The following is a 27,127-nucleotide window of genomic DNA, read 5'->3' as shown; positions in this document are numbered from 1 at the left end:
GGAGGGAGAGAGACTGGAGAGGGGAGAGCAAGAGCCAGGGGTAAGAGAGTGGGGAGGACAAGAGAGGAGAGCTTAAAGAGAGAGAGGGAGGAACAAAAGAGTGAAGTTCTTGTTACAATACATTATATCATTTTCCATAGTGAATATTCGAATTCTATCTAATATCTATTCAATCACTATGAGACAGACTCATTAAAGAATTTACATATAGCCTTTAAGAAATACTATATTACCATGGAGTGTTACATTTCAAACTGTAAAAGCTTTACAAATTCTTCTCTTGCTGCTTGACTTTTGGATTCTCTGTCTGCAGAAGGACATTGTTTCATCAACAGGGATTCCCCTTTAGCTGGCTAAGCTAATGTTCTTTGGTTATGTACTAACTAGTAACTATTTGCTCTGTCCTGCCCCCATTAGCTTCTCCTTGTCTTATCCCATTTCCACCGAAATATTTCCTCACAATTTCTCACAGTCTTTTCCCACTCTTCTTTGTGCACAACCCAAGTCTGAGACACAAAATGGGTCCTTCCACACACAAGCTTTAAGATCTCAGGCTCACGACCAACCTGTCCTCGCTCACACTGCAGGCACCCCCTGGGTTGTTGGGCAGAAGAGCAGTGCCAGCGTGGTGCACAAACCTTACACTGGAATAATACCCACGCAAAATGTTGTCCCTGTTGTGAGTGAAACACCCCAAGAGCACAAATACACACTATTCCTGGCATCCCTTCTGTCCCTTCTGGCATTTCCAGATCTTTAGGAGAGGGCTGTTCCCAATCCAAAGCTGTGATCTTTCTGGCTGAAGTTTGATAAACTCCCTCTAATAACACCCGCTCGTTCCCTCTGTCTGTCCAGTGGTGCCCTGGGTTTACAAACTCCCAAGGGTCCAGGCCAAACCTCTGGGGCAGAGGTAGTCCTTTAATTTGCCTTGCCAGGCTTGGAGCGTTCTTTCAGCCCTTCCACTGCTTGTTATGACTAATAAGATTGAACAACCAGCGTATCCAACACAGAAAGCGAAGGAAAGTTACCAATGTGCTGGGATTATAACTTTTGACACAGGAGAGCAGTATTGCTACAGAAATACACACAAATCACTAAAAGCTCTGCAAAAATACACAATGACTGCTGAAAATCTTGCAATGAAGTAGAAGAAGCAAAACTACACTCTTAATGTCACAAAGTACACTTCTAACCGTCCTAACCATGTCTCAGCCACTGTCTCAGTCACTCACACACAACCAAAAGTCTGGACATAACACATTCACCAAATAGCAGCATTAACACAGGGGTTCGTTCCAGCCACCCCCAGAATTGCCAGTGGCCAATCCCTTTGGTCAATGAACCCCCCTTTGCCGGCCCCAGCCGGTCCCCTCCTGCCGGCCGCGCAATCGGCCCAAGCGGTCCCTGCACCGCTCACTGACCCATGGTCACTTGCAAGCCCACCTTACCCCAGCAGGGACGAGGCTACGCGCAGGGACGTCTCCCTGGGGCTCAGAAGCAGCAGCCCTTTAGTCCAGACCCCCCGAGGCTGGATTCTAATACAAACCCTTTGATCCACGGGCAGCAGGTTCCTCGTCTATCCCTGCGCTGAGCGCACCAGTTGAGGAGTACCCTGAGAAGATCCCGGGGCGCGCCTTGGGGAGTCCATCCCCCGTCTGCTCCCACAGGGGGATAGAGAGGACTCCTGCCTGGCTCCCCAAAACTGACACATGGAAAGACTCTAAAACTGCAGGAGTTTTAAAGTAGGTTTGATTATTTATTATTGACAGGTGCCCGGGTACACGGGGGATTGATCCTCCAAAGATGTGTGCAAACGTCACAAGGTGTACATTCTCTATTTATCCCCCAAGGTATTCCATATGCATAAGATTGCACAATTTGCTTCATGCATATTCATTTTTGGCCCCTCCCATCCCCATTCCATATGGTAATGAGCTCCACACCCCTCTGGGCATGCGCAGTTCACTCTGGTGGTCACTGAGGTTTCTTCAGGGATGAAGGCTCGGAACTGTCCAAACCCCTGGGTCAGCTCTGTCCAGCTCTGGAGCCTGAGGGCCTCTTTCATCTCAGTGTTTTTTCTTTCCTAGAGCACTACATTAAAATAGATGTTTGTCTTGGTTTACAATTAACAATAGTACAATTTAACATCATAATCAACCCAGGACAATGTTATAGCCACTATACAGCATAGTAAATAATTCTAATTAAGATCTTTTTTTCGAGACATAATCCTAATCAATCTTACTTATATGTATATAAATACTTCTGCTTTGCTGTTCTTCATTTTTGAGAGACAAAGTTGTACAAAGGTTCAGTTCCACCTGTATAATCCTTTACACAGAAATCACTGACAAATCCTGGGGCTGGGACTGGATCCAGCCACTCCCAGGGTCCTCCCACAGAAGGAGTTTAGAAAGCCTGGGGATCCTGGTTTATGGGAGCTAGGGGTGTGATTGGGGTGTTGGGGGTCCTTTCTGCACCTGGTGACCCAACAGCAGCTTCTCTAATAACCTTTGCCTGAAGCTCCCACTGTGCCCATGACAGGAGCCCCTGGCAGTGTCTGTGACATCCCGGCTCTTTGGCAGCCTGGGCACTGCTGGGATGTCACCCTGGAGCCCCTGGCAGTGTCGGTGACATCCCGGCTCTTTGGCAGCCTGGGCACTGCTGGGATGTCACCCTGGAGCCCCTGGCAGTGTCGCTGACCTCACTGTTCTTTAGCAGCACAGGGATGTCACCACTGGCCTCCTGTCACTGCCTGTGACAAATTGGCTCCCTGGCAGTGTGGAGACACCTCTGTTGTCACCCTGGAGCCCTGGGACTGTCACCTCACGACCATTAGGAAGATGAAGGAGCCCTGGGAGGTCCCCAAGGAGCCCCTGGGACTGCACGTGAGCTCACAGCTCTTCAGCAGCCTGGAAAGCCTGGGATCTGTTCATTCCTGCTCTGCTGAGGATGGATCCTCAGCACCTTGGAGGGAGGTTCCCTGATGAGTTTTACTTCTCCAGAGGCTTGTTCAGTCTTCAGCTCTTCTCTCCAGGAATTCAGTCCCAAAAACTCATTAAGATTTTAAACCAATCCCACAATACAAGGGTCTGGGAATAATTTAATTTCATATCTCCAATTCTTCTATGGTTAATGATATAGATTTCAGAAGTGTATTCAAACAGAATATTCCATATTTTTAAATAATGCAGGGGGTTTTTTGTCCTATTTAGTTTTGTTTCCCTGTTTATAGACTAATATCAACAATCTCCAGATTATATTGATCCTGAGCACCTCCTAAATCACTCTGAACAGATCTGAAAATCAAGTCCCTTGGTGGCTGTCAATCCATCTGCCTTTGTCCCTAAAGCCCCCCATCTCAGGGCTGGGCTCTCATCCAAGGCCTGGCCCCCAGAGCAGCTGAGGAATGGAGCCACATCCAGGGGTGTCCCCAGGGCTCAGGGCTGGGGCCAGCTCAGTTCAATCTCTTTATTGCTGCTCTGGCCCAGGGCACCCAGGGCCCCCTCAGGCAGCTGCCAGGGGAGCCCAAGCTGGCTGGGAGTGTGGCTGTGCTGGAGGGCAGGAAGCTCTGCAGAGGGATCTGGGCAGGCTGGAGCCATGGGCCCAGCACAATTGGATGAGGTTCAGCAAGGCCAAGGGCCGCGTCCTGCCCTGGCCTCACAACCAGCCCAAATCCCTGGCCGTGCCCTGGCCCTGATCCCCACAGCCTGGCCTGTTCCCTTCATCCCTGCATTGCCAGGGACTCTGTGGGACACGGCAGCTCTGCTGTGCCTATGGAGGGAGCTCCAAGTGCCACCACTGCACTGGGAACCACAACTCAGCGCCTTTGTGTCCTTTGGGGCTCAGCAACTGGGGAGACTCAGAGGCACAGCAAGTTTCTCTTCATGGCCAACAGAACAAATGGAAACGTGATACAATTTGAAAAACATCAAAACTCTTCCCTCAGCAATGTGAGACAACCCAGCAGCATCTGACGTGCCCACTATCCACCAGGGATATCCATACAGGAACATTTTTAGATAAAGACAAAGGGAATTGGAAGAGCCATGAGCACAATTATGATGTTTCATAATGAGTTATTTGAAGTTCTGAAAGACTGGGCAACTCCCTGAAGCTCCAAGTGTGAAGCCACTCAGTTGAGAGCCATTGGAATGCCCAGAGTGCAGCTAGAGGAGGAAGTCTGGGAGCAATGGGAAGGACACAGATGCAGCTGCTCTCGTTAAGAGATGTCCTTAGACACGGCCATTTAAACAGGAGAGGTGGAAACTTGTGAATGAGGAAGAACATGAAATAAGAGACAGAATATTGGTAACACAAATTGAGGGGAAGATCAGTATTCCTTCTCTTGACATCGTACAATTCCAGGTGGGAAAACTTTGACATTATTTAGAAGTACTCAACTGACCCAGCTGATGAGATGTGCTCGTGCCCTCACAAGCTGCATGCCGCCGTTCCTCGGTAGGGCGGCCTGGCTCGAGGACGACACAGCGGCTCCCTCAAGCCCGCTCGGACCATATGCACACAGACACCAATGTGGTGCATGGCAAAATGGCGTTTTTTAGGAAGCTGTTCTGCTTCTTATTCCATAAGTTGGCAGCGTCACTTCTGCCTGCTCCCGTCAAGCACTGACCGGGACGAGAAGAAGGGTAGGAGGGAGAGAGGGGGGGAGGCACGCCCTGTCTCCTCGTACAGCACGAAATCTTCCGATCGGTGAGTCTAACTCCCTGAACTTCTCCACATTTCCCCCCCTTCCCATGATGTATTAAAAACTATCTAAAGTGGTAAACTTTAAGAACTACAAAGGGGACTAAAATTAGCACTATAAATTGCAACAGGTAGCACTGTTATAAGAATTGGAACTGTTAGTTGCTGAAAGCCTAAAACACAGTTAAAAGGTGATGAATGTCCAAAACTTTTAAAACTGAAACTTAAAGTAACTGCTGGCATTGGACTAACATAACATTAACTGTTTCTAGGTGTCTTTTGATAAAAGCTGTTAGTTTGTTTAACACACAGGGTCCAAAAGTCAAACTAAGACTAGCATTGAAATAGGTCCAATCAGGGTGGATATTAGGGTGGTCCGCCACGGGGATTGGTTGAACCAGGATTCGAACCAGCTTTGTTGGGCTTCTCTCTCTGCCTTCCGTCAGGTCAGTCTTTCTCGTAGTTCCGCCATGGTGTCACTCACAACTCCGATGTGGTGTGCATAGAAACAGCACTCTTCTTTCAGGGTGAGGCAGAGGCCTCCTTGCTGTATGAACAGAAGATCAAGACCCCGCCTGTTCTGTAAGACAACTTCAGAGAGTGAGGAGACTGATTTTTCTAGAAAGGATATAGATTTTTTGATCCTTTGCAGATCTTCGTCTACAGTCATCTGTAATTGTGAAAGACTCCGACTCTGGGTTACCAGGGCTGAGACACCAGTGGCTGTGTCGGTCACTCCTAGTCTGAGCAACATTGCTATTGATAGTCCTGTTAGCAGCTCTCTTTTCTGAAGGTGGCTGGCCTGCTCAAGGTATTGGTTCATTTCTTCTCCGGAATGGTATAGGACCCTGGGGATGACAGCAGCTAGCACACAGAAGTCAGCCAAAGCGTTCAAGTTTTCGGTAAAAACACATGGGCTTTTGCAGCCCAGTGCGGTGGCAAACCCATGTGCCGGACAAAGGGGCGATTGCCCATTTCTTGGATTTGTCTGTTTGTATGGTAGTTGCACAAACCTCTTCGTCAGCGGTGGTTGTTTCGCCCAAGCACACCCCCCGCACGGTCATGCGACTAATAGTGATCCTACGAGATGGTGATCCGCCGCGGCATTGGAGCGGGGCCTGAGCGCTGGACCACAAAGGTAAACTGTTAAGAGCTACAGCCTCATAGAAGGGGGGTTGTGTATCATAGCATAGCCAACAAGACTGTGTAGCATTGGGGTTAGATTGATTTAAAGGCAAAAAGGTAGCGTCTAGCATTTGGTAAAGCGAATGAGAAGCGGTTGCTCTAGATTCGTTGGGAGAAGATTCCTGTTTAGGCAATGGGTACAAATTGTTGAATTGTGAGTTTTCTGACTGTACTACAATGTTGGGCCAACTGCTTTAGGCCTCACAATTGGGAGCTGGATAATTTGTACCACTTTGCCGGGATCTTTGCCTGGCTTATTCAAGAATCCTGACCACATACTTCCTGTGGTCCAACTTGTGTCGGTTGGCTGTAAGACGTGCATGATCATTCGATGACAGACCTTAGACCGGTCATCGTAAAAGCCATAAAACACCTGTCCTATGAAATTAAAACTAGGCTGCATACAGCCCATAGGACCCCAAGTTACCTGCAGAAATTCATCTGCTCTTGGTGGTGCCCACCTGTTACTCAGGACTATTGTTTCACACCCCCAATAGCCGCAAAACCAATGTCCTAGCTGGTAACAATAGTCTTTGCCAGGCTTGGAGGCTGAACACCACACCAGTATGACTGCTACAGCTCAGAACGAGGATGGATGTCATGTGTTACCACGCTGGGGAAAATATCTCGAATGAGCACAGAAAACCTTGGGGTGCCTGCTGTAGTGACTTCTTGTATTACTCTATTGTTCACGGGATCGCGAAGAGCCCATCGGTATGGCTGATGGAAATTGGGATCAAACCTGGCTTGTGCCACAATCAGTGGCCACAGGACCAGGATTGCACAACAGTACCAGGGTTGCATGGATTTTACCAGGGGTGAACTCCAGGAAGTGGCCAAGGTGTTTGCAGGCTCGTTCTTCATTTTCTCCGCTCTGGAATACAGGTTATAGCGGCATCCAGGGGAGTAGTCCTGTAAATAGAAACTCAACATTTCCATTAGCATCACCTTGTGTATTCAATTTAAGGTCTGGCTTAATGGATTTCAGAGGACACCATTTAATCTCGCCGTCTTTTTTAACGGCAGCATACCCATGTCTGGCTAGGACCAATTGCCACCCCCACTCCCATTGACCTAGCTCATTTTTGATGGTAACTAGCGGGCCTTCTAGCGCTTGGGTAGCCCAATGTTTCTGGGCAGGGCTACTTTTACTGTCTCCTCTAGAAAACTGATTTAATGCTAATAGGGCAGTGGCTAACAAGCACGCTTGATCTTTGGCCGGAATGGCGCTGGAAAAATTTTCTGACTTAGCCAGCACCTCTAGTTTTGTCTTCAGCACCTGGTTGGCACGCTCAACTATGGCTTGACCGGTGCTGTTATAAGGGATATCGTGGACTAAAGTGATGCCCCATTTAGAAGCAAACTCTTTCGTGGAACTAGAGACGAAATTTGTTCCATTATCAGTTTTTATACAACTCGGGATGCCGAGCCGTGCCACGGCCGTCAGCCAATGTTGGATGGTCACTTGAGAGTTGCTTTTCTGGTGCTGCGTAGCCACGATCATTCCGCTATAGCTGTCAACGGTTACGGCTAGCCAGGCTTGGGGCTTCAGCAGTTAGCAAAGTGTAAAATCAGTCTGCCACAGCGCTGAGGCCATGAGGCCTCTAGGGTTGATTCCACAGGACCATAGCAGTGCTTTTTGGCAATGGGGGCACGTGGCTATTATATGTTTCACGTCGGTGGCAGAAATTCCACATTTCTTGACTAGCACCTTGGCCCTGATGTGGAGTAATTCGTGAAGTTGGTGCGTGTCCTTGAGGGTCCACAACCCCTTGGTGGCAGAGTCCACTTTATCATTTCCAGCTTGAAAGAATACTTTAATTGGGTCATGACTGTTAATGTGGATAACAGATATGGTGCCTTTCCTGGAATACAATGCTTTTTCCAGCATTATGGCAGTTGTGGACATTGCTACTCCTGGCCCTGACATGGACAAAGTTTGGCCACAGACATTGAATCGATGTTGAGGTGCTCAGTGGTGAACAGTCTGCATGCCAGGACCACGGCTGACGCCTCTAGCTGTTGAACTGAAAGATTATAATAAGTCATCTTTACACAGTGCCACTGCTCTTTTGACTGCCACACTACGGCTGCGGTCGAGGTAGTTGAAGATGCATCAGTGAAAACCGTTGGTCCTGGTAAGGGCCAGTCCTTGACTTTCTGTGGAAGGTCAATGTCTATGATTGTTAAAAACCGTGTCCAAGGTGGTTTGATGGCATACCGAATCTCCCCCCCAAATCGTGTAAGAGCTAGGGCAAAGCACTCTAATACCGCGGGTGATTGTGCTGGGATCTGTTTACGAACAGGTAGGTATATGGTGGATGGCTCAATACCAAGATGACTCAGAGCAAGTTTTCTGCCCCTTGCGACCAAATTAGCGAGGCGCTCAACTCCGGGGAAGAACGTGCATGATGGCTTTCCCAGCACTACCCATTGTATCGGCCGAGCCTTATCGGGGGGCCCTTGGGCTAATGCTCCCACTCCCCCTCCTGGGAAACGCTAGAAAGCGTGCTTAAGTGTATCTGTTGTTCGATGTAGTCTAGGGAGCTAGTTGCCTCCGGTGTCAAAGTTTTCCATTCCTATGGGTGCTTTCCTTTCAGGAGACCGCACAGAGGGGCCATGACCTTGGGGGTACCAATACAATATTGCAGAGCCACTGTAAGGATCCTACTAATTGCTGCATGTCGTTGAGAGTTTGAATGTCTCTCTTGATTTTTATCTGGGGGGAGGGGGTATGTAATAGTCTGTAATTCCGACCCCCAGAAAGGTCACACATGGTCCTCTTTCTATTTTGGCGGCAGCAATCCCGAATCCTTTCACTTCCAGTGCTGCTGAGATGGCTGAAATAAGTTGTTCTACTTGGGTCGCTGATGGGTGAGTGACTAGGATGTCATCCATATGTTGTATGATGGTTGCAGCTGGGTCACTACTCCAAACCAGTGTCAGCACTCGGTCGACTGTGATCTGGCAGATGGTGGGCGAGTTGACCATGCCTTGAGGTAACACCTTCCACTGGAAACGCAGGTTCGGACGCTGGCCATTTTGGAACATGATGGAGAAAGCAAACCGTTTCCTGTCTTCTTCATGCAGCGGTATCGAGAAAAAGCAGTCTTTAATGTCCAGCACTGCGCAGGGCTGTCCCTGCGGTATCATTGAATTCATAGGTAACAATGTCTGTACAGGGCCCATGGGTTCGATTGTTTTGTTTACTTCCCGTAAGTCATGCAACAGGCGAAAACCCTTGCCCGATCGCTTTGGGATGACAAAAACTGGGGTATTCCATGGGCTTGTGTAAGGTTCAATATGATCATGTCGCAGCTCGCGCTCAACTAACTTGAGAAGGGCGGTCATTCGAGGCTTGGAGAGGGGCCACTGCATGACCCACACTGGGTCAGACGACTTCCATGTCAGCTTGATTGGCGGGAGTGGGTCTTTGGCAGTGGTCCTTAAGATAAATTTGTCACCTTAACTCTCAGCTGGCTCAACGCATCTCTTCCTAGCAGGGGCGGAGTCTTTGGTAGGACATGCGGGAAGATAGTGATGGTTTTTTCAGGCCCTTTCTCAGCGTGGATTGTAATTGCAATTAGCTGAACACTTTTCCGTGCCCAGGATGTACCCCCAGCTCCACCCACCATAGCAGCCTCTTCTAATTCCCAGCATGTAGGCCAGTGGGTCTCTGACATAACCGTGACATCTGCCCCGGTGTCAATTAAAAATGGAACGCTGATGGTGACAAGGTTTGGGGAGTGTGTCCAAGGAGGTGTAGGGATGTCATAAAGACACTAAATCCCCCAAACCACAGGAGGGTTATCACAGTTTACAGCCATGGCCACCAGGGGCTGGGGTGTTGGGGGCTGGTCTAGCCTTTTGAGGCATGAAGGGGTCCGCCTGGGCCGCTGGCATCGCTGCAAAATTGGCTGCTTCTCATGGAGGCATTGGGTTTGGAAGATCCCCACCCCAGGGTGCGACGTAGTTGGGCCGCTTCACATTCCAAGTGGGAGGGGGCTGCACGCAGCCCGACTGCCCCCTCCCCTCCCTCCCCTTCCCGTTTCCTTGAAAATTGGAACTTCAGTCTTTAGCAAAATGACCCTTTTTCCCACAAGCCCAGCAAGGCCCCCTGGGTCGGGTCTGGCGGGGGGGATGTGAGGGGCATGTAGGAGGAGGTTTCCCTGATTGGGGACAGTTGATTGCAGCATGGCCCGACTGACCACAGTTAAAGCAAGCCATTACGTTAACGACTGCCGTCTGCACAGCTGCCTGAATTGTGGCGAGATGTTCTTCCCTCGCAACATGTTTGGTCATGTCGGCGACGCTGGCTCCGGCCGGTAGGACCGCAAAATTTCTTTGGCGGTTGAATTGCACTGTTGGCGAAGGCATTCTGCTACGACCGGGCCTTTCACTTCAGCCGGCAGGGCCGAAGAGTCAACCGCTGCCTGCAAACGGTCTGAAAATTGAGTGAAACTTTCGCTCTTGCTCTGTCTTATAGTAGACCATGGGGATGGTTTGGCAACAACTCTGCAGGCTGAGCAGATAGCTTCTCTAGTGGCTCGGGTGGTTGCCATGATTCCTGGGCCCTCAGGCCCTCGGCTTGCACTTGGGGGGTGAGCATGTTTGGGTCCATGCCCATCAGGCACTGAAGGTTGGAGCCATGAAATGGGTGATCTGCTCCGGTTACTAAAGCTAGCTGCTTTTTCGCAATTTTCCTCCCACTCTTGCTTAAAAACAATCATCTCTGCCCCATCGAAAATCAATCTGCAAGTCTGTTTGATGTCAAAAGGTAACATGTCATCTCCCCTGAAAATGCCATCAATGAGGGTGGAGACCATTGCTGAATTAATTCCTTTGTCTGCAATAGCCTTAATGACAGCCTGTATGTCTTTGGAAATATGTTCTCTGATTTCCGCCTTGCCCTCCTAATCGGACCGGAAACGCCAGTTGGGCCAACAGGGCCCAATCGGCACAGGAGATTCTTATCTTTTTCCAATCAGTAAGGGGGTTTCCTATGATTCTCCCTTTACTCGCGGAGGTGAGGGGGAGTTGCCTCTTAACTCGATATGCCCTTGTTACTTCCCTCTCCGAATCAGAGCTTGCTGTGGACCCGCCATCTGACCACCCGCCCTGACTGGTGTCTGAGTCAGAGCCGGAAGTCGACTGACTCGACATTTCCGGACTCCAGCATCTTTTTGTTGGGCTCCGGCCCTGCCTACCTCCCCTTTCGGGAGTGGAGCATTTCTTTCGCCTCGACTCGCCCCGCCTCCTGCTCACGGGGGTTCTGGCCATATAAAAGTATGTTTTTCAACGGGCACCCTGATTGGCTCTTTTTCTTTCACACGCATCCTCCCCCTTGGCCCAGCCCACCTCAGCGCCCCCCACCATGCAAATTTCCACCTCCAGTCGCTTGCGCAAGCTCGCGATGTCCATCGGTTCTGCCTCTCCACCACCACCTGCTTTCTCACTCCGCCCTCCCTCTTGGTATTCGGCACCATATTGTGGTGCGTAAGGCGGAAGCCTTTCTAAAACTTTTGACTCCAAGTCAGCTTTGGAGCGGCCAGTCTTGACAGCCTGATCGCCTCAAGGGGATAGAGCCTGTTCCGGCATCCCCATGGGAGTGCCAGGGCTTGGAGAGGGTATGGAGCACGCCTGCTCTTGTGAGGGCAGGGACTCAGTAGGGTCACAGTCAGCTGCCTGCGTGGCTGCCCCAACCCCCAATTTTGGGGTGATTCAGAGGCACATTTGCACGGCCTTCCATGTTTCCTGTTCCTGCAAAGCTTTCCGCAATGCGTATACAACCCTCCCCCATGATTTGAGCGATTTCCCACTGCCCGAGGACATAGTGTCCTCTGCGAGGGCGTCAGTGCACTTTCTCCATACTTCAGGGTGGAGTAAATCCACCGGATCGATAGCTCCTACCTGCATCAATCTTGTAACTGCAAGGATAAAATCCTTGGGCTTGTAGTCGATCCCCCACTGCTTATGTACCTGAGTTACAACCTTCACGAGCGCCTCCATTGTCGCCGTGGGTCCGGGAGCATCCTCCCCGCCGGGCTGGTCCCACCGCTCCAGCCATCGTTCACTCGTCCAGGTGATTCCCGTCTCCTGGGTGATCGTCCTGGGTTTTGGCACCATTTGAAGCCATTAAACCAGCAGGGCGGCCTGGCTCGAGGACGACACAGCGGCTCCCTCAAGCCCGCTCGGACCATATGCACACAGACACCAATGTGGTGGATGGAAATACGGCGTTTATTAGGAAGCTGTTCTGCTTCTTATTCCATAAGTTGGCAGCGCCACTTCTGCCTGCTCCCGTCAAGAACTGTCTGAGACGAGAAGAAGGGTAGGAGGGAGAGAGGGGTGAGGGAGGCGCGCCCTGTCTCCTTGTACAGCACGAAATCATCCAATCGATGAGTCTTAACTCCCAGCATTTCCCCACAGCTGCAGGTCCCCTACAGCCCTGGAGGGCTCCTGTCCCATCTGCTCTGCTCCAGTCTCAAACAGGGACCAGCACTGTCCCAGGATCATCCGAGAGCTGAATGGGAAAGGATCTCAGCAAGTCTGCAGCCCAAGGTGTCAGCAAGAGGCCCAGAGCAGGTGGTTCAAGGCTTGATTTGGTGTGGATTGGCAAATGCCAAAGAACAGGGAGGGGGCAGCATGTCAGCACGTGGCTGAGGCCATGGGAACAAAGGTTTCCTGCTGTCGTGGCTGCTGTCCCCTCTTTCCCCTTGCCCCCATTGTCTTTTGTCTCTGGCCAGCCCCCGGTGAAGAGCCTGGCTCTGTGTTCTCCATCAGCTCCTGGGTGGCAGTGCCAGGCTGGGATGAGGAGCCCCTGAGCCTTCCCTGCTGCGGGCTGGACAAGCCCAGCTCCCTCAGCCTCTCCTCACAGCCCAAGGGCTGCAGCCCCAGCTTGGAGGCCCTGGCGTGAGCCTGCTGCAGCTGCCAGACATCTTTCCTGCCCTGGGGAACCCAAGCCAGGCCCCAGGGACCGGGATCATGCATGTCCTTGATGTCCTGCTCACACAGCCCCGGCCCCTTGTCCCCATGCCAGGCTCTGTGCTGGATCCTGTGCAACATCCTTAGGCTGTGGCTCCAGGAGCACCGGGGGGACAGCGGGGGACAGGGGACCCCACTGGGCATGGACAGTGTTGGACTTCTCTGGGGGGGTCAGTGTGAGGGGGGGCTGGGGCAGAGTGACCAACGCAGTGACCTCACACAGCCCCCTGTGATGTCACAGCCTGCTCTGCGACAGAGCAGACATCACAGACTGATGTCAGAAACCACTCTGTGATGTCAAACAGCCACATTGTAATGTCACATGTTACATGTAATGTAATGGTTCTGTGATGTCACAGCCAGCTCTATGATGTCACATCCAAATCTGTGATGTCACAGACATTTCTGTGATGTCAGATCTCCATCCTGTGATGTCACAGCCTGGCCTGTGACATCACACAACTGGTCTCTAATGTTACAAACCACTCTTTGATGTCACAAAGCCACATTGTTATGTCACAGTGAATTCTGTGATGGCCTGCTCTGTGATGTCACACCTCCCCACTGTGATGTCACAGCCAGATTTGTGATGTCGCATCCACCTCTGTGATGTCAAAGACAACTCTGTGATGTTACAGCTTGCTCTGTGATGTCTGATGTCACAAATCACTCTGCGATGTCACAGAGCCACATTGTAATGTCACATCCTGCTCTATGATGTCACAGCCTGCTCTGCGACGTCACACAACTGGTCTATGATATCACAAACCACTCTGATGTCCCACAGCCACATTGTAATGTCACAGCCACCTCTGTGAGGTCACAACCTGCTCTGTGATGTCATAGCCAACACTATGATGTCACAGAAATCGACTATGAAGTCACAGCGCATTCTGTGATGTCACAGCCAGACCTGTGATATCACAGCCTGCTCTATGATGTCACAAACCCCTCTGTGATGTCACACATCCATATGGTGATGTCACAGCCAAATTGGTGATGTCACAACCTGCTCTGTGACATCACACAAATTGTCTGTGATGTCACAACCTGCTCTGTGACATCACACAACTTGTCAATGATGTCACAGTGTATTCTGAGATGTCACAGCTAGCTCTGTGATGTCACAGTCATCTCTATGATGTCACAGGCTGCTCTATGATGTCAGACCTCCACCCTGGGATATCACAGCCTGCTCTGTGACATCACATCCAAATCTGTGATGTCACAGCCAGCTCTGTGACATCACAGCCTGCTCTGTGATGTCACACAACTGGTCTCTGATGTCACAAACCACTCTGTGATGTCACACAGCCACATTGTAACGTCACAGTGAATTCTGTCATGTCACAATTTACTCCATGATGTCACAGCACATTCTGTGATGTCACAGCCATTTCTGTGATGTCATAGCCTGCTCTGTGACATTACAGCCTGCTCTGTGATGTCATAGCCTCTTCTGTGATGTCACACTCTTTTATGTCACACAACTGGTCTGTGATGTCACAAACCACTCTATGATGTCACACAGCCACATTGTAATGTCACACCCTACTCTGTGATGTCACTGCCTGCTCTATGATGTCAGACCTCCACCCTGTGATGTCACAGCCTGCTCTGTAACGTCACAGCCTGCTATGTGATGTCACACAACTGGTCTCTGATGTCACAAACCACTCTGTGATGTCACACAGCCACATTGTAATGTCACAGTCTGCTCTGTGACGTCAGACCTCCACCCTGTGATGTCACAGCTAGATCTGTGATGTCACAGAGACAGCCCATGATGTCATAGCTGCTCAGTGACCTCACAGAACCCACTCTGTGATGTCACAGCCCACTCTGTCACCTCATGTCACCAGATGATCAATTGTCTACCCCAGGTGAGCACACACTGCTCCTTCTCCAAACTGTAGTGGTTTAGATTTGCCAATTTCTTTTTCCTGGCCAACACACCAAATAAATGTTGTAGTTGTAAAGCAGTAACTAAAAAATCACTAGAAAACTTACTTATTTCTTGCTGTGAGATATGGATTAGAACAAGAGCAAAACAGGCTTAAAACTTAAAAGGAATAAAGAAAGTTTATTAACAAAACTACAAGAATAAGAAAACCAGAATAAACCTCCAGAAAACTCCTTTATCCCCAATACCTAACCATTCCCTTGTTCACATAACAACATAGAGACAAAAAACTTTGGAACTTTGGTGTTTAAAACAGTCCCAATTCCTGCTAGAGTCTTTTCATCAGTCTTTGTAGAGAAACAGAAATCTTCTGCTAATTTATGGGGTTTCTCACGAGAAAACTATTTCCATTATAGTTTTCTATTTCTTTGATGCCAGCTGCCTGGAAATCCTGCCATCAGTTCACTCCTCCCATTTCACATCACTCTGAGGTGTGTATGGGTCAATGAGTCTAGGGATGTCATTTTTAAAGATGAGTTATTCAAAGGCAAAAGTTCTCTTCATCTGTCTCTGTGAGCCTCCCTGGAAACAGTTTTCTCATTGTCCCTCAAGGCCTCAAATCTTCACTTCACTCTGTTCCAGCACCTCACTGGAACAGAGTTTTTGCTCAAAATCCACACTTTGAACTACTTTATTCCTCCCTATATACTCTGTCATGAATTAAAGGAGTTTTTTCAGAACACTATTGTCTATCTCCATAGCTCATCTTATAGCTATCTTAAAGGCAAAGTCACCCCATGACACAAACCCACTGGCCCATGGACACCACACAATGCCCATGGTGGAAGGAGGGGAACTGGAAGCTCTCCAGCCTCAGTGTCCTGCCAGCTCAGCCAGGCCCACTGGAACATTGGGCTCCAGCCCCAGCAGGGACCAGCAGAGAGACCCCAGCACAGAAGAATGCATGTGGAAAGGGGAGAGGAAATATGTTCATCATTTTGGGCTCATGATTACCATATGTCTGCTTAGTCTGGGACAATCAATGAATGGGGGTGTGCAAAATACAGAACAGAAACAGAAACTTCCCTGTGCTCAGCATGCCCGGCTTTGGGAGGAGCTGTCCCCCCGAGCATCCGGCCACATCAAGAATGCTGCTTCTCAATGCTGCATTGGTGCTGAGCAGTTTTGATTTTAGGGAATTTTGGGCACACTCCCAGTGCCAAGGAAAGCTGTGTCTCCTGCTGTTCACAGACAGAGAAGGGCTGCTGGGAGATGTGGTGGTCAGAGGCTGCCTGGGGTACAGTGACCATGGAATAATCGAGTTTTCAATATTCTGGGACAGAAGGAGGGGCAGCAACAAAACTTCTACACTGGAATTATGGAGGGCAGACTTTGGCCAATTCAGGATGCAGATTTGGGGAGAACTGAATCAGGTACTGATTTTTGTAAGGGAAACAGCCCTTAAAAACAAAGGGGTCCAGGAAGGATGGACACACCTCAAGAAAGTAAACTTAAGGGGGAAGGAGCAGCCTGCCCCTGTGTGCCAAAAGATGAATCAGTGAGGAAAATGCCTGGCCTGGCTGGGCATGGAGCTTTATCCAGGAACTCAGGGAAAACCATGGACACATCACCTTTGGACAGAGGGGCAGGAAAATCAGGAAATATTCAGGGATGTCTTTAGGTCATGCAGAAAGGAAATGAGAGAGGTGAAAGCTCAATTAGGACTTAACCTGGCTGCTTCTGTGAACGATAATAAAAATAATGTTATCAATACATTAATGGCAAAGGAGGTTAAGTAAGGACAGCCCCCATTCCTTATTGGGGGGATAAGGTTCCCAAAGATGAGGAAAAGGACTATTGGGATCAGAGCACACAGGGCCAACTGAGTGATGTTCAAAAAGGTATTTTATTGCATCGTCCATCAGTCTCAGGAAAGGGTGAGACAATTAAGGTGTTACATTCAACACCATCACCTCAGAAACCACCAAAATTCTAGTTACAATGTCTTTTAAAAACTTTTTAACCAATCAAGAGTTCACACAAAAACTCAGCAGCATCTTCATAAACCAATTGCTTCATCTCACACGATGCTGCTGCAATGTGTCTTTTCTTATCCAACCATAGAACACTACAGAAACTTACATTGCTGTATCTGTAATTTCTTACTGACTTTAGAACAGGTTATATGTGAAACTTCAAAATCTCTATTATCTTGCTTAACATATTTATTCACTTCTAGAAAGCATATTTCTACTTGCTGAAAGCACACTTCAAACATATTTTGGCCTAAACTACAAGCTCGTATTCTTCCTTCATGTTTGTACAGCTTCATTGTTCTAAAGCCCCAAGCCTTCCCCGTGGTCTCAGGTCAAACTCTGTGTCCATCTCTGTCTCTGGGCCTGTATGCTCAAGGCCCTGAGAGCTCTCTGTGCCTGCATTTCCCACACAGCCCAGCTTGGGCTCCCCTGGCAGCTGCCTGAGGGTGCCCTGGGTGCCCTGGGCCAGAGCAGCAATAAAGAGATTGAACTGAGCTGGCCCCAGCCCTGAGCCCTGGGGACACCCCTGGATGTGGCTCCATTCCCCAGCACTCCTCGCGCCTGCCCATCCAGACAGATTTTGAGCCGGGGAACAGATGCTGCAGAGGCTGTTGGATCAAGTTGCTGGGAGCAATCCCAGCAGTTTGGGATTAGTGCAGCTGTGGCTCTGCACAAGAGAGCTCTTCAGCCACTTTCTCTCTTTTCCTCCCTCTGGCCATGGAGGCAGCTTGTGCCTTCAGCGTGTGATTCGTGTGTGCAAAGAGCAAATCTGGGCAGAATCGAGGCACGGAGCCTTTGGGGCATCTTGGCACCTGTGCTGGGCACAGAAGGTGTTTTCCATTGCACTGAGACTGTCTGCTGTGCAAAGTGGATTGAATATCCAGCAGAGGAATGACTTTTGTTTGGATGGAGCTGTGCCTTCCCTTGCTTTGTTTGCTGACAAGGAATGAACATCCCTCTGTGTCTGGGGCAGCTCCTTCTGCAAGGAAAGCAGGTGGGAGTTGGAGCCAAGGAGCTGAAAGCTGCAGGCCCAGCCTGGAGGGGAGGGAGCTCAGATTTGCACAAGGCTGCTCTGAGTGCCAGGGCTTGGATGAGGGAATTGGTGGGGTGGGGGTAGGGACAAAGTCTGATGGATTGTCAGCCATGAAGGGTCTTGATTTTCACATCTATTCAGAGTGCAGGAGGAGGTGCTGGGGATCAATATCACATGGGGATTGCTGATATCAGTGCATAAACAGGAAAAGAATAAATGGGCAAAAATATCTTCTCCCTCTGTATTTTTTTAAATGAAATATGTTGTTACAAATGGAGTGAACACTTATCCAAGTCCTGCCTTATGCTCAGGTTTCTGGCAGTAGCTCTGTTTCAGGCCACCTTCACCTCAAATTGCTCTTGCTCCCAAGTTCTTTACAATGGCCCATTAGGTCTATTAGAAAATGAATTATTTACTGAATGGACTCCAGATTAACAGACAAGAGACTTTCAACAGACTGCTTCCTCCACAGGATAACCCAAAGAAGTGCTAGTGGATACAAACCCAGTGCACAATCAAGTTCCCTATATTACAGCACGTGAAGAGCTGGCACAGATTAGGAGTCAATGGAACTCAGCACCCAATTGATGGTGGAGCACACCTGGAGCCCTTTCTTTCCCTCAGCTTCCAGAAAGGAAGCACCAAGATGCATCCAGGCTTGGCACAGAAGCCCTGCCCGTTTCCAGGGGCGATGCAGAAGAGTTGTGCTTTGTGCAAGTTTTGTGTAGCTTTTCTAGTTTGTAAAGTGAAGTGTGTGTCAGTCCAGAATCCAAGGCTCATCTCCCTTCAGGCTGCTCTCAAGGCAAGATGTTTCTGGGCAGCTGGGAACTGCAGCTCCCTGGCAGCAGAGAGAAGTCAGGACAGGACAGATGTGCGGCCTGGGTTATCTCCCCAGTTGCTGTGAGGGGGAGATGCCCTGAGTTATGGCCCCAGCTGCTGGACAGAGCAGAGGAGCCCTTCTGTGGCCCAGGGGAAGTCCTGCTCCAGGAACCTGCTGGAACCAAGGGGCCCTTGTGACATTGGGATGCCTGATGGAGCCAAGGGACCATGGTGACACCAATGAACCTCCTGGAACCAAGGGGCCCTTGTGACACTTTGGAACTACAGAGACCATTGCTGAGGACGGAACCTCATGGAACCAAAAGCCCATTGTGACAGATCAGGGCCGGGGGGAACCAAAAAGAGCATTGTGACACCGTGGGGCTCCATGGAGCCAAATATCCACTGGGACAGTGCAGAACCTCCTGGAACCCAGGGGCCTCTGTGCCACTGCAGGGCCTCAGTCAAGGAGTGCAAAGGTCTCAAACATTCCTTGCAGGGTTCTGCCTTGGGGAAGGGGAACCTCCTTGGTGGCACCTTGGGCTGGCACACACTTGAGGAGTGCGTCTGTTTGCAACAATGGAACTTAGGAGTTTTAGGTTGCTTAAAAAAAAAAAGGGAAAAACCTCTCTTTCCTGAGTGCAGGCAGCTCTCCAAGCAAAGCAGGTCCCAGGTGAGGGAGGATACAGAGGATGGGGTTGGGGAATGTGGAGCAAGGTTGTCCACACTGGCTCACACCTTTTCCTGGGGTGACTTTATGATACTGGTATCCCCAATAGCCTGGTTTATGTTATATATTAAGTTCTGCACATTTAAGACTGGCTCTGAGAGTGAGAGTGGGGACAAGAAGAAGCACGCAGTTTTTGTTAAAAAAAACATCATTCCCCACACCCGGCTCCTGGACTGTGGTGTCTGCAGTGTGGATACACTGCAGGACAGAGCTTCTCTCTGGCTTTTAGTTAGATTTAGCTAGCTGAAGCAGAGGAGTTCCCTGGACCTTTTTTTACTTTTTTTTCCTGGATCTGTGCAAACCTGCTTTAGACTGAAAAACACCCAGACAAACCCCGGGAGCTCACACCTGTGGCCCACCGGGGCCTGGGCCTCGGCACTTTCCAGCGCCGGAGGGACTGATAAGAACCTGAGCGAGCCGAGCTACACCACATGAAAAGGACTTTTCTTCCTGGATTTGCCATCCCATCGAACAGTGAGAGGTTTTATTATTTAATATTATTCAATTTCTGTTAAATAAACAGCTTTTTCCACTTCTCTCCGAGGAATTGTTTTTTCTTTTCCCAGACCAGTTGGTGGAGAAGGGTCATTTTCCTGGGGAAACCCCCATTTGGAGTTTTTCTCCCAAATTTGCCCTAAACTAGGACAAATACAGTTCTTGGCGCCCAGCGCGTGGGAAGAGAAAGTGTAAAAACCTGTAGTGATTACTGATTGTATTTTGGTTGTACTTACTCTGTATTGGGATAAAGCAGTCAGTAGCCGTGTTGTTTGGATGCATAATATCTCTCGGGGTGGAGGCCTTCATGTGGATCTGGTCCCTAGAATTTTTTAGGTTTTAATACCTGTCTTTTCCCTCTTTTACAGTAGAGGGGCACAGATTAGAATGGTTATTGTGCTGGGCTTGGTGATAATAATTTATAGGAAGTTGATAAAACTACTGAAGTTTCTGCCAGGTATGTTTGGCTTCTGGTTTCTTCGCCCGACCCTGCCTTCCAGTCCCAGCAGCACATTTTGGGAGTTTATTGGTAATTGCACCCAGTTTGTTAGAGGAAGAGCAGGGGATGAGGCTTTTCAGCCTTTTCTTTCCTTCTTCTCCTTTGAATCTGTTATGTCCCTCTTTGAGAATACCCAGTTTCCCCTGAGTGTTAAGGATACCACTTTCCTGCTCACTTTCCTGGTAGTTCAGCTGTTAAGCTTCCTCTATATGGTCTGCAACTTCTCTAGAGTGAGGGCTGAGATATCCAGAGGAGCCAACGAGACCCCTGCCCCAGAAGTAGACTCAGGTGTGGGAAATCCTGAGTGGTGTAGAGAATGGGAGAGAATGGGCCAGACTCTGAAGAAATTTTCTGATCCCACAGCCTGGGAATTTTCATATGAACAAATTCAGAACCCAGATGAAGTAGGGAAATATCTGGAAGAGAATTGCTATGATGATTCTAAGGAGAAAACTCTCATTGCAATAAGCTGGGCCCTAGCGTATGCTTATTGCACGGTGCTAGATACTGTAGGGCAGGGAGATAAATCAGCAGCTACCCCAGTGACTCAGGCTAAACCAGACAGTGAGCCCAAGCCAGCAGCCAAACCAGACAGTGAGCCTAAGCCAGCAGCCAAACCAGACAGTGAACCCAAGCCAACTATAATTCGTTGGTTAGTCCATCAGTGGGATGCTGCAGGTGAGGCTACAGTTCTGGATGGCACTGAAGCGAGGCATCTGGGGTCCCTGTCACACGATCCGGTTATCGACCAAGGAATGATGAGGGGGGTTGACCCTTATAGTCTCTGGAACGGGTCCTGAGAAGTGTGGCACAAAGATATCTGTGTGCAGACGATCTCTATATACAGCAAACTCGTTGGAAGACCATAGAACAAGGGATTCAGCACTTGAGAGAAATGGCAATAGTAGAGATTGTCTTTGTGGGTGACTTAGGTACTAGAAATCCAGACTTGGTGCCATGTACATCTGTGATGTGGCAAAAACTTGTTTGACTTGGGCCACAAGAATACGCTTCTGATTTAGCAACAATGCAGTGGGATGACAGGGAGGAGACTGTGCTGGATATGGTGAAGAAGCTCTGAGCATATGCAGAGACCGTGCATGGCCCCATACAGGCAACAATTGCAGCTGTGGGAACACGTATGCAAAATTTCCAAGACAAAATGGAGGAGAAATTCAAGAAACTCAGGGAGGACCTTCTCTCAGTCTCAGCAGTATAGACCAGGAGCCCTGGTACTCAAAGCAGAAGTTCTCCAGATAGGGAGAAAAAGCTACAAGCTGAGCTGTGGTTCTTCCTGCGTGACTGTGGAGAAAACATGAAAAGATGGGATGGAAAATCTACTGCTGCTCTGGCAAAACAGATGTTTGAATTGGAAGACAGCAAGACTCAGAGGGGATATTCCACCAAAAAGAAAGCCGCTCCAGTAGCCTGTAGTCAAACTGCCAAGTATGATGATGATGATGACACGTCTGATTCCCTTGAAGGAACATCCAAGACATATAGCCAAGGAATGAAGGATAACCAGGCTAAGAGGGGCCCTGCCTCTAGCCAGGTAGAGGCACGGGAAAACCGTGTCTTTTGGACTGTGTGGATTCGTTGGCCTGGCACATCAGAACCACGAAAATACGAGGCCTTGGTTGACACTGGTGCACAGTGCACGCTAATCCCATCAAGACATGTGGGGGCAGAATCTGTTTCTATTGCTGGTGTGACAGGGGGATCACAGGACTTGACTTTAGTGGAAGCTGATGTGAGCCTGACTGGAAATGAGTGGAAGAAACACCCCATTGTGACAGGCCCCAAGGCCCCATGCATTTTGGGCATAGACTTTCTCCAAAGCGGGTATTTTGAGGACCCAAAGGGACTCAGGTGGGCATTTGGGATAGCAGCTGTAGAGACAGAGGACATCAAGCAATTGAACACCTTGCCTGGACTGTCAGAGAACCCATCTGCAGTAGGACTGCTGAAGATGGAAGAACAGCGAGTACCAATTGCCACCTTGACAGTGCACCGCCGGCAGTATAGGAGAAATCGAGATGCTGTGATCCCCATCCACAAAATGATCAGAGAGCTGGAGAGCCAAGGGGTGGTCAGCAAAACCCACTCACCCTTCAACAGCCCCATCTGGCCTGTGCACAAGTCTGACAGAGAATGGAGATTGACTGTGGACTATCGTGCATTGAATGAAGTGACTTCACCGCTGAGCGCTGCCGTGCCGGACATGCTGGAGCTCCAGTACGAGCTGGAGTCCAAGGCAGCGAAGTGCTACGCCACTATTGACATTGCCAATGCATTTTTCTCCATTCCCCTGGCAGCAGAATGCAGGCCTCAGTTTGCCCTCACCTGGAGGGGAGTGCAGTACACCTGGAACCAACTGCCCCAGGGGTGGAAGCACAGCCCCACCATCTGCCATGGACTGATCCAGGCTGCCCTGGAAAAGGGTGAGGCTCCAGAACATCTACAGTACATACTTGGAATCATTGATTGGAGAAATACGGCTGCAGAAGTGTTTGAGAAAGGAGAGAAAATCATCCAGATCCCCTGGAAGCTGGTTTTGCCATCAAGAAGAACAAAGTTAAGGGACCAGCTTGTGAGATCCAGTTCCTGGGAGTAAAGTGGCAAGATGGACAGCATCAGATTCCTACTGATGTCATCAATAAGATCACAGCAATTTTTCCACCAGCCAGCAAGAAGGAAACACAAACTTTCCTAGTTGCCATAGGTTCTTGGAGGATGCACATTCCTGAGTACAGCCAGATCGTGAGCCCTCTCTACCTGGTCACCCGAAAAAAGAATTATTTCCATTGGGGCCCTGAACAACAAAAGGCCTTTGCCCAAATTAAGCAGGAGATCGCTCATGCAGTAGCCCTTGGCCCAGTTAGGACAGGACCAGATGTGAAGAACGTGCTCTACTCTGCAGCCGGGAGCCATGGTCTGTCCTGGAGCCTTTGGCAGAAAGTGCCTGGGGAGACTCAAGGCTGACCACTGGGATTCTGGGGCCGAAGCTACAGAGGGTCCGAAGCCAACTACACTCCCACAGAGAAGGAAATCTTAGCAGCCTTTGAAGGAGTCCAAGCCGCCTCAGAAGTGATTGGCACAGACGCACAACTCCTCCTGGCACCCCAACTGCCAGTGCTGGGGTGGATGTTCAAAGGAAAGGTTCCCTCTATCCAGCATGACACCACTGCCACATGGAGCAAGTGGATCGCCCTCATCACGCAGCGCGCCCGTATTGGAAACCCAAATCGCCCTGGGATTTTGGAGATAATCACAAACTGACCAGAAGGTGAAAACTTTGTTCTCACTGATGAAGAGGAGCAGGAACAAGTGACACAGGCTGAAGAAGCTCTACTGTACAGTCAGCTGCCAGCAGAAGAAACATGCTATGCTCTGTTCACTGATGGTTCCTGTCGCATCATAGGGATGAACCGGAAGTGGAAAGCAGCCGTATGGAGCCCCACACGACAGGTCGCAGAGGCCACTGAGGGAGAAGGTGGATCAAGCCAACTTGCGGAACTCAAAGCTGTTCAACTGGCCCTGGACATTGCTGAAAGACAGAAGTGGCTGAAGCTCTACCTCTACATTGATTCATGAATAGTAGCTAATGCTCTGTGGGGATGGCTAGAAAAGTAGAAAAAGGCCAATTAGCAGCACAGAGGAAAGACAATCTGGGCTGCTGATGAATAAAGACATCGCTACCTAGGGTAAAGAAACTATCTGTGAGGGTCCGTCACGTAGATGCCCATGTCCCCAGGAGTCGGGCTAATGAAGGGCACTGAAACAATGAGCAGGTGGATCAGGCTGCAAAGATAGAGGTGTCAAAAATAGACTTACATTGGCAACACAAGAGAGGATTGTTCCTAGCCCGATGGGCCCATGATGCCTCAGGTCATCAGGGTAGAGATGCCACCTATAAGTGGGCATGAGACCGAGGGGTGGATTTAACCATGGACAGCATTTCTCAGGTTATCCATGACTGTGAGACGTGTGCTGCGATCAAACAGGCCAAGCAGTTGAAGCCCCTCAGGTACGGTGGGCGGTGGTCCAGATACAAGTATGGGCAGGCCTGGCAGATTGACTACATCACACTGCCCCAAACCCGCCAAGGCAAGCGCTACGTGCTCACAATGGTAGAAGCCACCATGGGATGGCTGGAAACCTACCCTGTGCCTCATGCCACTGCCCGGAACACCATCCTGGGATTTGGAAAGCAGGTCCTTTGGAGGCATGGCACCCCTGAGAGGATTGAGTCAGACAATGGGACTCATTTCAAGAACAGCCTTACAGACACCTCGGCTAGGGACCACGGCATTGAGTGGGTGTACCACATCCCCTACCTGCTGCTGGGAAAGTGGAGAGGTACAATGGACTGTTAAAGACTACCTTGAAAGTGTTGAGTGAGAGATCTTTCAAAAATCAAGAGCAGCATCTAGCAAAGGCCACATAGATAGTTAAAGCCCGAGGTTCCAACTGAGCAGGCCCAGCCCAATCTGAGCCCCTGCATATAGTAGATGGAGACAAAGTCCAAGTGGTACATGTCAAAGGTTTATTAAGAAAGACAGTTTAGATCAATTCTACTTCAAGTGCAGACAAACCCATTCGTGAAGTTGTCTTTGCTCAGAGACGGAGTTGCACATAGTGGATAATGCAGAAAGATGGAATAACACAATGTGTACCTCCAGGAGATCTGATTGTTGAGTAAGAATCATAAATGAATGCCCTTGTCTGTATATAATGTATGTGTTGTAGAGTTAAAATATATATATTAATTTTGATAATAAGTTAACGATTCGAAAATAAGTGGTGGAATGTCCTGAGGTGACGTTATGATACTAGAAAATACAAGAAAATTTTTTCCCTTCCCGTATCAGTTGCGGGGGGTGGGGTCATTTGAATTTTTTTCCCTAGGGAAACCCCCATTTAGAGTTTTCTCCAAAATTTTCCCTAAACTAGGACACCCTAGCTCTTGCTCTCCCCTCTCCAGTCTCTCTCCCTCCCTGACCACGTGTACGCCGAGGCTGGCAGCAGAAACGGGTCTCTTCCTCCCTCTACCCAAATAATAAATTGCTTATACCTGAGCAGCTTGACCCGGGAGAAGTCTCTCACCGCGAGCATTTTGTACATCTATAGCAGTTCATGCTTTTCCTTAGACACCAGGGGAAGTGGGATGAGCTTTGGGGTTGTGATATGTTTTTCTCCCTCTGGAATAACCCTGAATGGCAGAGGGACTGTGGGATCAAAGCCCCCTCTGATCCTTTGGTGTTGGCCCTTGAGAAAGAAAATGAGGCCAACAAAGGGAAGCTCAAACGGTGCTGTTGGAGCTGCAGCCTCGGCCAGAGGTGCATCAGGCTGAGTAAGGCCTATCCAGCAGCAGCCCAGCAAGAACAGAACTGTACTCATTTAATCAGCCCTCCCTTTAGGAGGCAGCAGGAGGAAGAGGTGCACTTGGAAGCTCCATTTGCCCCTCTGCCCCCTCCACACCTGCAAGCTCCATTTCCCCTCCACCTCCTCCCGACAGCTTTAAGGGGGCATCAGCCCCAACACCCCCAGGTAGCCCGATTGCATCCCGGAGCAGAAAGCAGGGACTACAGGCACCCTTGTGGGAAGCAATAGGACCAGAAGGGACAATGGTAGTTAAGGAACCCTTTTCTCCTCTTGACACAGAGGCCTGAGAAAAGGTCACAAAGAATTATCAAAGTGACCCAGTAAACACTGCCAAATGTTTATGATATATAGTCAAACAACATAACCCAGACTGAAGGGACACACAATTGTTATTGGATGCATTAACCAAAACTGAGAAACAATTGGTTCTAAAACCAGCAGGGGACCTAGCAAAGGACCATTATAAAACATTACAAACGGATGGAAAAGAATACTTTCCTCTCCAGGACTCACAATGGGATCCAAATCAGTCGAGTGCAAGGAGAAAGTCAGAAGCTGCCAGGAGTGGAGAGTGAAGGGAGTGGAGAGGGCTGGACCTAAAACCATGAACTGGGCAGCCTTATATGCAATCAAACAAGGTCCCTGGGAATCTCCCTGGGAATTCCCAGATCCTTGGAAGGACGCGATGCACAGACACACACCACTGGAGCCGGGCTCTGAAGTAGGAATACAGCAGCTAGTTCATCTATTTCTGGAAAAATCCACGGGGGACATGAGGTGTAAACTCCAAAAGCTTTGGGGGGCAGATGGGTGAAACTTAGAAGCCTTATTGGAAGAGGCATGGAGAGTTTTCAGCAATTGAGAAGAGGGATATAAGCAAGAAATGAAGAAGCTAGTAGCAGTGGTACAGGAGGAAGGAAAAGGGAAAGGAAAGCACAGACAAGGACCACCCAAACGAGGCCCGTCTCGACTGGGTAGAGCCCAATGTGTGTACAGTGGAGAATTTGGCCACTGGAAAAATGAGTGTCCAAAGTGGGAGTGAGATGGCCAAAAGAAAGAAGGGAAAGGAGGGGTGGTTGCAGTCACACATCCACAAGAAGACTGAAGGGGACTCAGGGAGTCCACCCCAGCAGACCCCCTGGTTATAAAAATGAAACTGAGAAAAAAATGAAAAGAAGTGGAATTTTTGGTTGATAGTGTTATAAATGCAACGGCAGATTAAAGATTAACAAAGATTAATTTATTATAAATTAATAAAGCAACAAACAGCGAGGAAAAAAACCACAATAAATGGACAGCGCAGCGCTGGGTGGACAGGGTCTATACGCAAGGTATAGGTGTTCCCAAATCC

At 49.4% G+C, this 27,127-nt stretch overlaps 1 protein-coding gene across 1 annotated transcript in view; it reads left to right on the top strand.

Annotated features, from left to right (window-relative positions):
• Positions 1-27,127, top strand: part of LOC147649085 (uncharacterized) — a 119,036-nt gene that overhangs the window by 68,782 nt on the left and 23,127 nt on the right. The window lies entirely within an intron of this gene.

The sequence above is a fragment of the Cyanistes caeruleus genome, chromosome 28 (genome assembly GCF_971803275.1).
Source record: "Cyanistes caeruleus chromosome 28, bCyaCae1.hap1.1, whole genome shotgun sequence".
Classification (NCBI taxonomy): domain Eukaryota; kingdom Metazoa; phylum Chordata; class Aves; order Passeriformes; family Paridae; genus Cyanistes; species Cyanistes caeruleus.
The sequence above is the reverse complement of the archived record's forward strand: the minus strand, read 5'-3'. Positions and strand labels throughout refer to the sequence as shown.